At 46.3% G+C, this 16,891-nt stretch overlaps 1 protein-coding gene across 3 annotated transcripts in view; it reads left to right on the plus strand.

The window, feature by feature from the left end:
- Positions 1 to 10,695: 10,695 nt before the first annotated feature.
- The window catches only part of CASZ1 (castor zinc finger 1), a 245,546-nt gene continuing 239,350 nt past the window's right edge, over positions 10,696 to 16,891 (plus strand). For 2 of the 3 annotated variants that reach the window (XM_069742843.1, XM_069742842.1), the window contains exons 1-2: positions 10,697 to 10,880; positions 11,473 to 11,595. The gene's annotated coding sequence lies outside the window, so the exon portion shown is untranslated. Of the gene's footprint in view, positions 10,881 to 11,472; positions 11,596 to 16,891 lie in introns of all 3 variants that reach the window. The other variant, XM_069742840.1, reaches the window with a different exon arrangement.

A 16,891-nucleotide genomic window follows, 5' to 3' on the forward strand; every position in this document is an offset into this window, starting at 1 on the left:
GCAGCAGATTTGATAAATCTGCAGGGCAAAAAACGCTGCGCTTTTGCTGCAGATTTATCGCGGATTTACTGCGTTTTTTTACTGCGGTTTTCCATAGGTGCAGCTGTAAAACTGCTGCGGAATCCGCAGAAAGTGACATGCTGCGGAATGTAAACCGCTGCGTTTCAACGTGGCTTTTTCCGCAGCATGTGCACAGTGTTTTTGGTTTCCCATAGGTTTACATTGAACTGTAAACTCATGGGAAACTGCTGCGGACCCACAGCTGCGGAAATGCTGTGGATCCGCAGCAAAATCCGCGTTGTGTGCACATAGTCTAATACTCCAGAGCGGTGTATACAGAATCCAAAAAGGCAGAGACTGTAGTAACCGCCTCTGCCTTCTCTATGGGCAGCGCAGCCCTGTCTACCAGCCACTCCCACAGCTTCACTATACAGTGATGTTTTATAAATCAAGCTTTAAATCCATATGCAAATGAGCCTGGAAGTGCATTGTGGGCGTGTACATACACGCTAGGAAAATTCACACGCACCCAATGCACTTCCAGGCTCATTTGCATATAGATTGAATGCTTGATTTCTCAGCATCAGAGTTATATTGTCCTACAAGGACCTGTAATATCAGTAATTAAACCGTCCTGACAGGAGTCCTGTAAAGATTATATAGATTGTTGCAGAACGGATGTATCAATTTATAGAATGATAAGAAATGATAGAAAGATGTGACCACTGTGAGTCCTATGGGATTAATTCCTCCTCAGTCATCTGTCTACATGGAGGAAACCGCTGCTGTGTGACCCTGAACAGTGGGGTCTGATGTTACAGTGGGGTCTGATGTTATAGAGGGGTCTGAGGTTACAGTGGGGTCTGAGGTTATAGTGGGGTCTGAGGTTATAGTGGGGTCTGATGTTATAGAGGGGTCTGATGTTATAGAGGGGTCTGATGTTATAGTGGGGTCTGAGGTTATAATGGGGTCTGAGGTTACAGTGGGGTCTGATGTTATAGAGGGGTCTGATGTTATAGTGGGGTCTGAGGTTATAGTGGGGTCTGATGTTATAGAGGGGTCTGAGGTTACAGTGGGGTCTGAGGTTATAGTGGGGTCTGATGTTATAGAGGGGTCTGATGTTATAGAGGGGTCTGAGGTTACAGTGGGGTCTGATGTTATAGAGGGGTCTGAGGTTATAGTGGGGTCTGAGGTTATAGTGGGGTCTGATGTTATAGTGGGGTCTGATGTTATAGAAAGGTCTGATGTTATAGTGGGGTCTGAGGTTATAGTGGGGTCTGAGGTTATAGTGGGGTCTGATGTTATAGAGGGGTCTGAGGTTATAGTGGGGTCTGAGGTTATAGTGGGGTCTGATGTTATAGTGGGGTCTGATGTTATAGAAAGGTCTGATGTTATAGTGGGGTCTGAGGTTATAGTGGGGTCTGAGGTTATAGTGGGGTCTGATGTTATAGTGGGGTCTGATGTTATAGAGGGGTCTGAGGTTATAGAGGGGTCTGATGTTACAGTGGGTCTGATGTTACAGTGGGGTCTGATGTTACAGTGGGGTCTGATGTTACAGTGGGATCTGATGTTACCGTGGGGTCTGATGTTACAGTGGGGTCTGAGGTTACAGTGGGGTCTGATGTTATAGTGGGGTCTGATGTTAGTGGGATCTGATGTTACAGTGGGGTCTGAGGTTACAGTGGGGTCTGATGTTACAGTGGGGTCTGATGTTACAGTGGGGTCTGATGTTACAGTGGGGTCTGAGGTTACAGTGGGGTCTGATGTTATAGTGGGGTCTGATGTTACAGTGGGATCTGATGTTACAGTGGGGTCTGATATTATAGTGGGGTCTGAGGTTATAGAGGGGTCTGATGTTACAGTGGGGTCTGATGTTATAGTGGGTCTGATGTTACAGTGTGATCTGATGTTATAGTGGGTCTGATGTTACAGTGGGGTCTGATGTTACAGTGGGGTCTGATGTTATAGTGGGGTCTGAGGTTACAGTGGGGTCTGAGGTTACAGTGGGGTCTGAGGTTACAGTGGGGTCTGATGTTATAGTGGGGTCTGATGTTACAGTGGGATCTGTTATGAACAGGTGATTCAGAACCACAATGGACCTAGTGGTTAAGAGCACACAAAGTGACCTGATAGTTACTAACATAGGACGAGCTCTGAGACGTGGGAACTCTGCTGACCGCAATCCCTAACATAGTAACATAGTTAGTAAGGCCGAAAAAAGACATTTGTCCATCCAGTTCAGCCTATATTCCGTCATAATAAATCCCCAGATCTACGTCCTTTTACAGAACCTAATAATTGTATGATACAATATTGTTCTGCTCCAGGAAGACATCCAGGCCTCTCTTGAACCCCTCGACTGAGTTCGCCATCACCACCTCCTCAGGCAAGCAATTCCAGATTCTCACTGCCCTAACAGTAAAGAATCCTCTTCTATGTTGGTGGAAAAACCTTCTCTCCTCCAGACGCAAAGAATGCCCCCTTGTGCCCGTCACCTTCCTTGGTATAAACAGATCCTCAGCGAGATATTTGTATTGTCCCCTTATATACTTATACATGGTTATTAGATCGCCCCTCAGTCGTCTTTTTTCTAGACTAAATAATCCTAATTTCGCTAATCTATCTGGGTATTGTAGTTCTCCCATCCCCTTTATTAATTTTGTTGCCCTCCTTTGTACTCTCTCTAGTTCCATTATATCCTTCCTGAGCACCGGTGCCCAAAACTGGACACAGTACTCCATGTGCGGTCTAACTAGGGATTTGTACAGAGGCAGTATAATGCTCTCATCATGTGTATCCAGACCTCTTTTAATGCACCCCATGATCCTGTTTGCCTTGGCAGCTGCTGCCTGGCACTGGCTGCTCCAGGTAAGTTTATCATTAACTAGGATCCCCAAGTCCTTCTCCCTGTCAGATTTACCCAGTGGTTTCCCGTTCAGTGTGTAATGGTGATATTGATTCCCTCTTCCCATGTGTATAACCTTACATTTATCATTGTTAAACCTCATCTGCCACCTTTCAGCCCAAGTTTCCAACTTATCCAGATCCATCTGTAGCAGAATACTATCTTCTCTTGTATTAACTGCTTTACATAGTTTTGTATCATCTGCAAATATCGATATTTTACTGTGTAAACCTTCTACCAGATCATTAATGAATATGTTGAAGAGAACAGGTCCCAATACTGACCCCTGCGGTATCCCTAATCCTATCATACCACACTAGAGGTAGCCATGGATTGCGCCTAACGCTCCCTATGCAACTCGGCACAGCCTGAGAAACTAACTAGCCCTGAAGATAGAAAAATAAGCCTACCTTGCCTCAGAGAAATTTCCCAAAGGAAAAGGCAGCCCCCCACATATAATGACTGTGAGTTAAGATGAAAATACAAACACAGAGATGAAATAGATTTTAGCAAAGTGAGGCCCGACTTACTGAATAGACCGAGGATAGGAAAGATAGCTTTGCCGTCAGCACAAAAACCTACAAACAACCACGCAGAGGGGGCAAAAAGACCCTCCGCACCGACTAACGGTACGGAGGTGCTCCCTCTGCGTCTCAGAGCTTCCAGCAAGCAAGAAAAACCAATATAGCAAGCTGGACAGAAAATATAGCGAACAAAAGTAACACAAGCAAAACTTAGCTTATGCAGGGCAGACAGGCCACAAGAACGATCCAGGAGAGAGCAAGACCAATACTGGAACATTGACTGGAGGCCAGGAACAAAGAACTAGGTGGAGTTAAATAGAGCAGCACCTAACGACTTAACCTCGTCACCTGAGGAAGGAAACTCAGAAGCCGCAGTCCCACTCACATCCACCAGAGGAAGCTCATAGACAGAACTAGTCGAAGTACCACTCATGACCACAGGAGGGAACTTGACCACAGAATTCACAACAGTACCCCCCCCTTGAGGAGGGGTCACCGAACCCTCACCAGAGCCCCCAGGCCGACCAGGATGAGCCAAATGAAAGGCACGAACCAGATCGGCAGCATGAACATCAGAGGCAAAGACCCAGGAATTATCTTCCTGACCATAACCCTTCCACTTAACCAGGTACTGGAGTTTCCGTCTCGAAATACGAGAATCTAAAATCTTCTCCACTATATACTCCAACTCCCCCTCAACCAAAACCGGGGCAGGAGGATCAACGGATGGAACCACAGGTGCCACGTATCTCCGCAACAATGACCTATGGAATACGTTATGGATGGAAAAAGAAGCTGGAAGGGTCAAACGAAAAGACACAGGATTAAGAACCTCAGAAATCCTATACGGACCAATGAAACGAGGCTTAAACTTAGGAGAGGAAACTTTCATAGGAATATAACGAGATGACAACCAAACCAAATCCCCAACACGAAGTCGGGGACCCACACAGCGCCTGCGGTTAGCGAAACGTTGAGCCTTCTCCTGAGACCATGTCAAATTGTCCACCACATGAGTCCAAATCTGCTGCAACCTATCCACCACAGTATCCACACCAGGACAGTCAGAAGACTCAACCTGCCCTGAAGAGAAACGAGGATGGAAACCAGAATTGCAGAAAAACGGCGAAACCAAAGTAGCCGAGCTGGCCCGATTATTAAGGGCGAACTCAGCCAAAGGCAAAAAGGACACCCAATCATCCTGATCGGCAGAAACAAACCATCTCAGATATGTTTCCAAGGTCTGATTGGTTCATTCAGTCTGGCCATTTCTCTGAGGATGGAAAGCCGAGAAAAAAGAAAAATCAATGCCCATCCTAGCACAAAAGGATCGCCAAAACCTCGAAACAAACTGGGAACCTCTGTCAGAAACGATGTTCTCCGGAATGCCATGTAAACGAACCACATGCTGGAAGAACAATGGCACCAAATCAGAGGAGGAAGGCAATTTAGACAAGGGTACCAAATGGACCATCTTAGAGAAGCGATCACAAACAACCCAAATGACCGACATTTTTTGAGAGACGGGGAGATCCGAAATAAAATCCATAGAGATATGTGTCCATGGCCTCTTCGGGACTGGCAAGGGCAAAAGCAACCCACTGGCACGAGAACAGCAGGGCTTAGCCCGAGCACAAATCCCACAGGACTGCACAAACGAACGCACATCCCGTGACAGAGACGGCCACCAAAAGGATCTAGCCACCAAATCTCTGGTACCAAAGATTCCAGGATGACCAGCCAACACCGAACAATGAACCTCAGAGATAACTCTACTCGTCCATTTATCAGGGACAAACAGTTTCTCCGCTGGGCAACGGTCAGGTCTATTAGCCTGAAATTTTTGCAGCACCCGCCGCAAATCAGGGGAGATGGCAGACAAAATTACCCCCTCTTTGAGAATACCCGCCAGCTCAGACAAACCCGGAGAGTCGGGCACAAAACTCCTAGACAGGGCATCCGCCTTCACATTTTTAGAGCCCGGAAGGTACGAAACCACAAAGTCAAAACGGGAGAAAAACAGCGACCAACGAGCCTGTCTAGGATTCAACCGTTTGGCAGACTCGAGATAAGTCAAGTTCTTGTGATCAGTCAAGACCACCACACGATGCTTAGCTCCCACAAGCCAATTACGCCACTCCTCGAATGCCCACTTCATGGCCAGCAACTCTCGATTGTCAACATCATAATTACGCTCAGCAGGCGAAAACTTCCTGGAAAAGAAGGCGCATGGTTTCATCACCGAGCCATCAGAACTTCTTTGCGACAAAACAGCCCCTGCTCCAATCTCAGAAGCATCAACCTCGACCTGGAACGGGAGCGAAACATCTGGTTGGCACAACACAGGGGCAGAAGAAAAACGACGCTTCAACTCTTGAAAAGCTTCCACAGCAGCAGAAGACCAATTGACCACATCAGCACCCTTCTTGGTTAAATCAGTCAACGGTTTAGCAATACTAGAAAAATTATTGATGAAGCGACGATAAAAATTAGCAAAGCCCAGGAACTTTTGCAGACTCTTCAGAGATGTCGGCTGAGTCCAATCATAAATGGCCTGAACTTTAACAGGGTCCATCTCAATAGTAGAAGGGGAAAAAATGAAACCCAAAAATGAAACCTTCTGAACACCAAAGAGACACTTTGACCCCTTCACAAACAAAGAATTCGCACGCAGGACCTGGAACACCATTCTGACCTGCTTCACGTGAGACTCCCAATCATCCGAGAAGACCAAAATATCATCCAAGTATACAATCAGGAATTTATCCATGTACTCTCGGAAGATGTCATGCATAAAGGACTGAAACACTGATGGAGCATTAGAAAGCCCGAATGGCATAACCAGGTACTCAAAATGGCCCTCGGGCGTATTAAATGCTGTTTTCCATTCATCGCCCTGTTTAATACGCACAAGATTATACGCACCACGAAGATCTATCTTGGTGAACCAACTAGCCCCCTTAATCCGAGCAAACAAATCAGACAGCAGCGGCAAGGGGTACTGAAATTTGACCGTGATTTTATTTAGAAGGCGGTAATCAATACAAGGTCTCAGCGAACCATCCTTCTTGGCCACAAAAAAGAACCCTGCTCCCAATGGCGACGTCGACGGGCGAATATGACCCTTCTCCAAGGATTCCTTTACGTAACTCCGCATAGCGGCGTGCTCAGGCACAGACAAATTAAACAGTCGACCTTTAGGAAACTTACTACTAGGAATCAAATCGATAGCACAATCACAATCCCTATGCGGAGGTAGGGCACTGGACTTGGGCTCATCAAATACATCCCGGTAATCCTACAAGAACTCTGGGACCTCAGAAGGGGGTGGATGATGAAATAGACAGAAATGGAACATCACCATGAACCCCCTGACTACCCCAGCTGGACACAGACATTGATTTCCAATCCAATACTGGGTTATGGACTTGTAGCCATGGCATCCCCAACACGACCACATCATGCAGATTATGCAACACCAAAAAGCGAATATCCTCCTGGTGCGCAGGAGCCATGCACATGGTCAGCTGGGTCCAGTACTGAGGCTTATTCTTGGCCAAAGGCGTAGCATCAATTCCTCTCAATGGAATAGGATACTGCAAGGGCTCCAAGAAAAACCCACAGCGCCTAGCATACTCCAAGCCCATCAAATTCAGGGCAGCGCCTGAATCCACAAATGCCATGACAGAATAGGATGACAAAGAGCAGATCAAAGTAACGGACAAAAGAAATTTCGACTGTACCGTACCAATGGTGGCAGACCTAGCGAACCGCTTAGGACAATCAGAGATAGCATGAGTGGAATCACCACAGTAAAAACACAGCCCATTCTGACGTCTGTGTTCTTGCCGTTCAGCTCTGGTCAAAGTCCTATCGCACTGCATAGGCTCAGGTCCATGCTCAGATAATACCGCCAAATGGTGCACAGTTTTACGCTCACGCAAGCGTCGACCGATCTGAATGGCCAAAGACAGACTCATTCAGACCAGCAGGCATAGGAAATCCCACCATGACATCCTTAAGGGCTTCAGAGAGACCTTTTCTGAAAATTGCTGCCAGCGCACATTCATTTAATTGAGTGAGCACAGACCACTTCCTAAACTTCTGACAATATATCTCTACCTCATCCTGACCCTGACACAGAGCCAGCAAATTTTTCTCTGCCTGATCCACTGAATTAGGTTCATCATACAGCAATCCGAGCGCCAGAAAAAAACGCATCAATATTACATAATGCAGGATCTCCTGGCGCAAGCAAGGGAAAATGCCCAGTCTTGAGGGTCGCCACGTAATAAAGAAATAATGATCTTAACTTGTTGAACTGGGTCACCAGAGGAGCTGGGTTTCAAAGCCAGAAACAATTTACAATTATTGTTAAAGCTCAGAAACTTAGCTCTATCTCCAGAAAACAAATCAGGAATAGGAATTCTTGGTTCTAACATAGAATTCTGAACCACAAAGTCTTGAATACTTTGTACTCTTGCAGTGAGATGATCCACACAAGAAGACAGATCTTTAATGTCCATCACTACACCTGTGTCCTGAACCACCCAAATGTCTAGGGGAAAAGAAAGACAAAACACAGTACAGAGAAAAAAAATGGTCTCAGAACTTCTCTTTTCCCTCTATTGAGAAGCATTAGTACTTTGGGCCTCCAGTACTGTTATGAACAGGTGATTCAGAACCACAATGGACCTAGTGGTTAAGAGCACACAAAGTGACCTGATAGTTACTAACATAGGACGAGCTCTGAGACGTGGGAACTCTGCTGACCGCAATCCCTAATCCTATCATACCACACTAGAGGTAGCCGTGGATTGCGCCTAACGCTCCCTATGCAACTCGGCACAGCCTGAGAAACTAACTAGCCCTGAAGATAGAAAAATAAGCCTACCTTGCCTCAGAGAAATTTCCCAAAGGAAAAGGCAGACCCCCACATATAATGACTGTGAGTTAAGATGAAAATACAAACACAGAGATGAAATAGATTTTAGCAAAGTGAGGCCCGACTTACTGAATAGACCGAGGATAGGAAAGATAGCTCTGCGGTCAGCACAAAAACCTACAAACAACCACGCAGAGGGGGCAAAAAGACCCTCCGCACCGACTAACGGTACGGAGGTGCTCCCTCTGCGTCTCAGAGCTTCCAGCAAGCAAGAAAAACCAATATAGCAAGCTGGACAGAAAATATAGCGAACAAAAGTAACACAAGCAAAACTTAGCTTATGCAGGGCAGACAGGCCACAAGAACGATCCAGGAGAGAGCAAGACCAATACTGGAACATTGACTGGAGGCCAGGAACAAAGAACTAGGTGGAGTTAAATAGAGCAGCACCTAACGACTTAACCTCGTCACCTGAGGAAGGAAACTCAGAAGCCGCAGTCCCACTCACATCCACCAGAGGAAGCTCATAGACAGAACTAGTCGAAGTACCACTCATGACCACAGGAGGGATCTTGACCACAGAATTCACAACAGGGATCTGATGTTACAGTGGGGTCTGATGTTATAGTGGGGTCTGAGGTTATAGAGGGGTCTGATGTTACAGTGGGGTCTGATGTTAGTGGGGTCTGATGTTGTAGTGGGGTCTGATGTTGTAGTGGGGTCTGATGTTGTAGTGGGGTCTGATGTTATAGTGGGGTCTGATGTTATAGAGGGGTCTGATGTTATAGTGGGGTCTGATGTTATAGAGGGGTCTGATGTTACAGTGGGGTCTGATGTTGTAGTGGGGTCTGATGTTGTAGTGGGGTCTGATGTTATAGTGGGGTCTGATGTTACAGTGGGGTCTGATGTTACAGTGGGGTCTGATGTTATAGTGGGGTCTGATGTAGTGGGGTCTGATGTTACAGTGGGGTCTGATGTTACAGTGGGGTCTGAGGTTATAGTGGGGTCTGATGTTACAGTGGGGTCTGATGTTGTAGTGGGGTCTGATGTTATAGAGGGGTCTGATGTTACAGTGGGGTCTGATGTTGTAGTGGGGTCTGATGTTGTAGTGGGGTCTGATGTTATAGTGGGGTCTGATGTTATAGTGGGGTCTGATGTTATAGTGGGGTCTGATGTTACAGTGGGGTCTGATGTTATAGTGGGGTCTGATGTAGTGGGGTCTGATGTTACAGTGGGGTCTGATGTTACAGTGGGGTCTGAGGTTATAGTGGGGTCTGATGTTACAGTGGGGTCTGATGTTGTAGTGGGGTCTGATGTTATAGTGGGGTCTGATGTTACAGTGGGGTCTGATGTTACAGTGGGGTCTGATGTTACAGTGGGGTCTGATGTTGTAGTGGGGTCTGATGTTATAGTGGGGTCTGATGTTATAGTGGGGTCTGATGTTATAGTGGGGTCTGATGTTATAGAGGGGTCTGATGTTATAGTGGGGTCTGATGTTGTAGTGGGGTCTGATGTTATAGTGGGGTCTGAGGTTATAGTGGGGTCTGAGGTTACAGTGGGGTCTGATGTTACAGTGGGGTCTGATGTTGTAGTGGGGTCTGATGTTACAGTGGGGTCTGATGTTACAGTGGGGTCTGATGTTGTAGTGGGGTCTGATGTTATAGTGGGGTCTGATGTTATAGTGGGGTCTGATGTTATAGTGGGGTCTGATGCTACAGTGGGGTCTGATGTTATAGTGGGGTCTGATGTTATAGTGGGGTCTGATGCTACAGTGGGGTCTGATGTTATAGTGGGGTCTGATGTTATAGTGGGGTCTGATGCTACAGTGGGGTCTGATGTTATAGTGGGGTCTGATGTTATAGTGGGGTCTGTGTTATAGAGGGGTCTGATGTTACAGTGGGGTCTGATGTTACAGTGGGGTCTGATGTTACAGCGGGGTCTGATGTTATAGTGGGGTCTGATGTTACAGTGGGGTCTGATGTTACAGTGGGATCTGATGTTATAGTGGGGTCTGATGTTATAGTGGGATCTGATGTTACAGTGGGGTCTCATGTTATAGTGGGGTCTGTTGTTACAGTGGGGTCTCATGTTATAGTGGGGTCTGATGTTATAGAGGGGTCTGATGTTATAGAGGGGTCTGAGGTTATAGTGGGGTCTCATGTTATAGTGGGGTCTGATGTGGGGACCTGTCCCGGGCGGTGAGCGCAGAGCTGAGCCCGTGGCTCCGGTGCAGTGTAGCAGGTGGATCTGGAGCGCAGTCGCACAGCACGTGGCGGTGTCGCCTGCTGAGCCCTGTAGTCCCCGCAGGTCCAGCCCCGGCTGCAGTGTGCCGTGCTGCCGCCACTAGAGGTCACCGGCGCCGCTCCGGGTTTTGCGGCCGTTCACAGCCCCGGCTTCCTGGCTCCGCTCCGGGTTTGTGCTCCGCCCCCGCCGCCTGCTTAGAAATAGGAAAATTCAATAATAAAACCCCAGGATCAGGCAAGTTAGATGGCGCATGCGCGGAGCCGACGTCCGAAACACACATTTTCCTTTACTTGGAAAGTCACCGAAAGCCGCAGAAGTGCAGGTAAGAGAGTTCCCGGGGAGCAGCCGCCGTGCCCGGGGCAGGGGCGACAGCCGGAGAGTGACCGCCGCCAGCAGCCCCGCGCCCGGTCCTGATCACTGCACAAAGTGCGGAAAGTTCCCCGGGCACCGACAGCTGCCAGCTGCCGTCACTCACCCGGGAGGCGCTGCTGTCAGTCACTCCGTGCACCTCCGAAGCGGTTCTGCAGCAGCCCGTCCCCTGCACGTGGGCTGTCCGGTGACAGCAGGGGTTGCTATGGGCGCACGGCCGGGCAGGAGGCGGGCGGCTCGCCCAGGGGGTGTGTGCACCGAGCGTGCGGCCGGGAGGGGAACCGTGCGATTTGGTCAATGTCACACTCCGATTTTTAAGCCCGGGACAGGGAACAGGTGCCCGGTCCGTCACCCGCCGCCCGGTCCGTCACCCGCCGCCCGGTCCGTCACCCGCCGCCCGGTCCGTCACCCGCCGCCCGGTCCGTCACCCGCCGCCCGGGCACACTCTTTGGGGCGTTGACTTATTAAAGAGAGAAAAAAAGATTTTTGGAACCTGGTGGATTCCTGTTTCTTTTCCTTTTCATGTTTCTGTGGGGAAAAAAAAGGCTGGAAGTTGTGTGAAGTGCGGTGACATCTGATGCCAGGAGGGAAGTTTACCCCAAGTGACCGGCTGCCCCTGCCCGGGGGGCCCTGAGAGCGGAGGACGGAACCCAGCGACGGACACCCCCGTAAGTACCCGACCCCAGACCGTCCCCCACATTATTCCGGAGGCGTTATACTTCTGTGTGTGTCCTGTATAGATAGTATGCCCCCCACCAGAGATGGTCACACACCCCGTGCCCCCCACCAGAGATGGTCACACACCCCGTGCCCCCCACCAGAGATGGTCACACACCCCGTGCCCCCCACCAGAGATGGTCACACACCCCGTGCCCCCCGCCAGAGATGGTCACACACCACGTGCCCCCCGCCAGAGATGGTCACACACCACGTGCCCCCCGCCAGAGATGGTCACACACCCCGTGCCCCCCGCCAGAGATGGTCACACACCCCGTGCCCCCCGCCAGAGATGGTCACACACCCCGTGCCCCCCGCCAGAGATGGTCACACACCCCGTGCCCCCCGCCAGAGATGGTCACACACCCCGTGCCCCCCGCCAGAGATGGTCACACACCCCGTGCCCCCCGCCAGAGATGGTCACACACCCCGTGCCCCCCGCCAGAGATGGTCACACACCCCGTGCCCCCCGCCAGAGATGGTCACACACCCCGTGCCCCCCGCCAGAGATGGTCACACACCCCGTGCCCCCCGCCAGAGATGGTCACACACCCCGTGCCCCCCGCCAGAGATGGTCACACACCCCGTGCCCCCCGCCAGAGATGGTCACACACCCCGTGCCCCCCGCCAGAGATGGTCACACACCTGCTCTAAGGCGGGGGCAAGTCCTCAATGTTCTGTTACCAATTGCATTTTGGGAAGTTCACTGATACTTTACTGACACTTTGGTAAAGTTTAATATCTATGTTTCATAATCTCGTAGATCTATCATCTATCTGTCTATATATCATCCACCCATCCATATATTCGGGTTCAGCCTCCGCATTGTGTCCCCTCACATTTAGTGCTATTATTTGGTTCTGATAGTTAATGCTGCTCCTATGGGAAGCGTTCCCACCGCCGCTCCGCTGTCAGCTGAAGAAGCCACTTTATGGGGAATATTGTTGAACCCGGAGTAATCAAGTTTCTGAGATCTCGTGCCTTCTCCTGTTTAATTTATTAGACTAGTTATTTATTCTGTTGATGATAATCTGTTGCTGGTTTCCATAGAGATGTCAACGGATCTCCTTCAGAAATCACACTGTGTATAACGCCGGCCGGGCATTTTAAAGGGACAGTTTGATGTTTGCAGACAGTAGCTGTGAAGTTTTTTTCCAAGGTGGTTTGAGTCCACAATCTATTTTGTTTTATAGGAGGGAGGTTACACTCTCCGCTCTGTGCCAAGCCGAGCTTATTATGGCTGACACAAAGTCACGGCTTTGATCCTCAAGTTGCATCATTATTTAAAATAGATCATTTTTCTCTCCCCCAGCTGAAAATCTCAAAAACCTTTCAAGATCAAAGACTTTGGTGAAGAACTATTGTTTTAAAAGAAGTGAACTTTAAAAACAATATTTTTTTTCTCTCATGAATAAGGTTTCCACGATCTGCTCGTTTTGACCTAAATTAGGAATTTTTAGCAATAAAAACAAAGCTCTTTGGCTATAATGTTGTTTTATACTTAATCCTTGTGATGTATAAACAACTTCAAAGCTGCCCCTGGTCCGAGCTGTGAACGCTCAGATCTGGGGATTTTATTCCCGTATTATCCAAGTTTATTGGGAATCCACAAACTCAATTATGAACTTGACGAGACTTGTGTAACCGGAAGATGAATGGCTGAAGAGTGTATTGTCTGCACAGCCTCATTTATGGATGTGCTGTATACTTTCTGGGGGATTGTGTATCTTTTTGCTTGTACACCAGTATCCATGTTTATATGTTGTTTCCATTTTCCTGTTTGTCAGTTGTGTTTCTACATGGTGTGCTTAAGAGTATAGATTTGTGTCTGTGGTGTATGTCGGAAAAACATGTAGGTTTAGTATATAATATGTATGTTTCCATGTACTGGTGTGTGTATGGAAGAGGACCTGGTGCTAGTTTGTAGTGTGTGTATTTATCTAAGAGTATCAGTATTGTGTGTGTATACATATACAAGCAGGTGTGTGTCTCAAGTGTAGGTATATTTTTGTTTTGTATACACGTGTTGTGTGTATATACATGTGTGTTTCAATGTACTGGTGTGTATGGAAGATTATCTGTGGGAATAGTTTGTAGTGTGTTTATCTAAGAGTATCTGTATTGTGTGTCTGTGTATACAACAGGTGAATGTGTCTCTGGTGTAGGTATATTTTAGTGTGCATGTGTGGATATATATATAATATATATTGTTGCAGTATATACATGAGTAACTATGAGTACGTGTGACTGCCAGTGTATGTACTGTGTGTTTTACATGGTATATGTATATCTGTGTTGCAGTGTATGTATGAGTACGTGTGTATGTACTGTGTGTGTGTGTGTGTGTATATAGGGATATATATATGTATATCTGTGTTGCCAGTGTATGTACTGTGTGTTTTCTTGTGTGTATATAGGGATATACATGTATGTCTGTGTGTTGCAGTGTATGTACTGAGTGTGTGTGTATATAGGGATATATATATATGTATATCTGTGTTGCCAGTGTATGTTTTTGTGTACGTTTGTGTATATAGGGATATATATATGTATATCTGTGTTGCCAGTGTATGTACTGTGTGTTTTCGTGTGTGTGTGTGTGTTTATAGGGATATATATATATATATATATATATATCTGTATATCTGTTGCCAGTGTATGTACTGTGTGTTTTCGTGTACGTGTGTGTGTATATAGGGATATATATATGTATATCTGTTGCCAGTGTATGTACCGTGTGTTTTCGTGTACGTGTGTGTGTTTATAGGGATATATATATATATGTATATCTGTTGCCAGTGTATGTACTGTGTGTTTTCGTGTACGTGTGTGTGTATATAGGTATATATATATATGTATATCTGTTGCCAGTGTATGTACCGTGTGTTTTCGTGTACGTGTGTGTGTATATAGGGATATATATATATATATCTGTTGCCAGTGTATGTACTGTGTGTTTTCGTGTACGTGTGTGTGTATATAGGGATATATATATGTATATCTGTTGCCAGTGTATGTACTGTGTGTTTTCGTGTACGTGTGTGTGCATATAGGGATATATATATGTATATCTGTTGCCAGTGTATGTACTGTGTGTTTTCGTGTACGTGTGTGTGCATATAGGGATATATATATATATATATATCTGTTGCCAGTGTATGTACTGTGTGTTTTCGTGTACGTGTGTGTGCATATAGGGATATATATATATATATGTATATCTGTTGCCAGTGTATGTACTGTGTGTTTTCGTGTACGTGTGTGTGTATATAGGGATATATATATATGTATATCTGTTGCCAGTGTATGTACTGTGTGTTTTCGTGTACGTGTGTGTGTATATAGGGATATATATATATATGTATATCTGTTGCCAGTGTATGTACCGTGTGTTTTCGTGTACGTGTGTGTGCATATAGGGATATATATATATATGTATATCTGTTGCCAGTGTATGTACTGTGTGTTTTCGTGTACGTGTGTGTGTATATAGGGATATATATATATGTATATCTGTTGCCAGTGTATGTACTGTGTGTTTTCGTGTACGTGTGTGTGTATATAGGGATATATATATATATGTATATCTGTTGCCAGTGTATGTACCGTGTGTTTTCGTGTACATGTGTGCCTGTGGTGTATGAGTGTTAATGTGCGTCTTTCATATGCTGTAGACGTCGCTTAAAATGACTGAAAACAATTTTTTTTTTACAATAAGGGGTCTGCATCTTCTGGTTAACTTCGTTAGGAGATTCTGCAGTAATTTTTCTCTTTGGATAATATCTGAATCACAGTTGAAGTGTAATGTGTGATCCGATCTGGCCTTGGCCATCGCCAGGAACCGAACCATATTCCCTCGCAGCCTTATCCCTCTGGAAGGTCTCTTGCTGTTCTCTCATTTCTCTGCTTTACTTTGTTACTATGTAGATATTGCCGTGTGTTCTTTTTTTCCCCCCTTTAATGATGCATTTTGTTTGTATTTGTTTATGTCATTTGGTTCCGATGTAGAAATGACAAGTTAGGAAAAAACACACAACAAAAAGGCTGTACAGCTTTAAACTCTGGAGTTTGCATATTCTCCTCGGATCTCTCCCCTTTGCTAATTATTGTGTTGTTTTCAGAGCAAATATGTCATATCCATGGCGACCAGGCAGGTTTATTGTCTTTGTGAAGGAATAGCTCACATAAGTAATTAATGACTTCTTTTTTTTTTCCTCCCTGGCTTAGGTTAAACAGATCATTCAGGGAAAGTCATATCTCCCCCCTTATGGTTTTGTTTTTTTTTATAACACAGTGACACAAGAAAATTAGTTATAACATGACAATACTTTAGTGGCAAAGTCGACGTCTTATTTTATTCTTTTTTTCTTTTAAAGGCCGTAGTGTCAGCTTTCAGGCAGACGAGGTTGTCATCCTTACACTGTTCGCAGTTTGGTTTGTGGTGCAGGAAATCCCTGTAAGTAGAAGTGTTCAGCTGTAGAACAGAATTGAGGCAGCAGCATCCTGAAGGAATTTACAGTGAAATCCTCCCCATGGAACTTAGAACATCGAGGCTTCTTCTTCTTCTTTTTTTTTTTTTTTCAGTAGCCGTGTTCATTTTAGCAGCTCTTAATTGAAATGTTTACAAGACAGGGGGGCGAGAGTACAGTCAGTAGTGGGTGTAAATCAGCCAACATAACGCTAATGCAGCCACTCCTATGCAAACCCGAGGTTATCGTCAAAGGACGTTGGGGAATTATCCACAAAAACTTTTTAAAGGTTTGTCTCAGTGACTTCAAGTGCCCTGTATGTGAAATGACTGCGCTAGCAGCCGCTTCCTTATTAAAACCCTTAATCTTTTATCTAGCTAACCCAGCTATCCATATGGACGGTTTAGTGGGATTAGCAATTTGTGTTCCTTTTATTTAGAAGCCGAGCTCTTCTTTCAAGAAATCTGCCATCCAATGTAGTCCCCCCCATCTTTTATCTGTTGGTCTCCTTCAATGAGGAATTTTGTGGTCACTGTATGAAACCTACTATGGCCTGAGTTGCTTTAGAGGAAAGCACTTGTTCCTGGCTGTCCCATCTGTCACTCATGTTTACACCCCCATTCGATATTATTGACCACAAGCGGCAATTAAAAAGTGGAGTTGCCGTCGTCTGGTTGAAATGGTCAAGTGCAATCTGCAGCATGCTTGGTATCTTCCTTACGGTAGCCCCATGCTAGTCAGCGGTCCGGCAATGTGAGCAGCACTGCTGTCTTATTTA

This window comes from Ranitomeya imitator, chromosome 10 (assembly GCF_032444005.1).
Source record: "Ranitomeya imitator isolate aRanImi1 chromosome 10, aRanImi1.pri, whole genome shotgun sequence".
Classification (NCBI taxonomy): domain Eukaryota; kingdom Metazoa; phylum Chordata; class Amphibia; order Anura; family Dendrobatidae; genus Ranitomeya; species Ranitomeya imitator.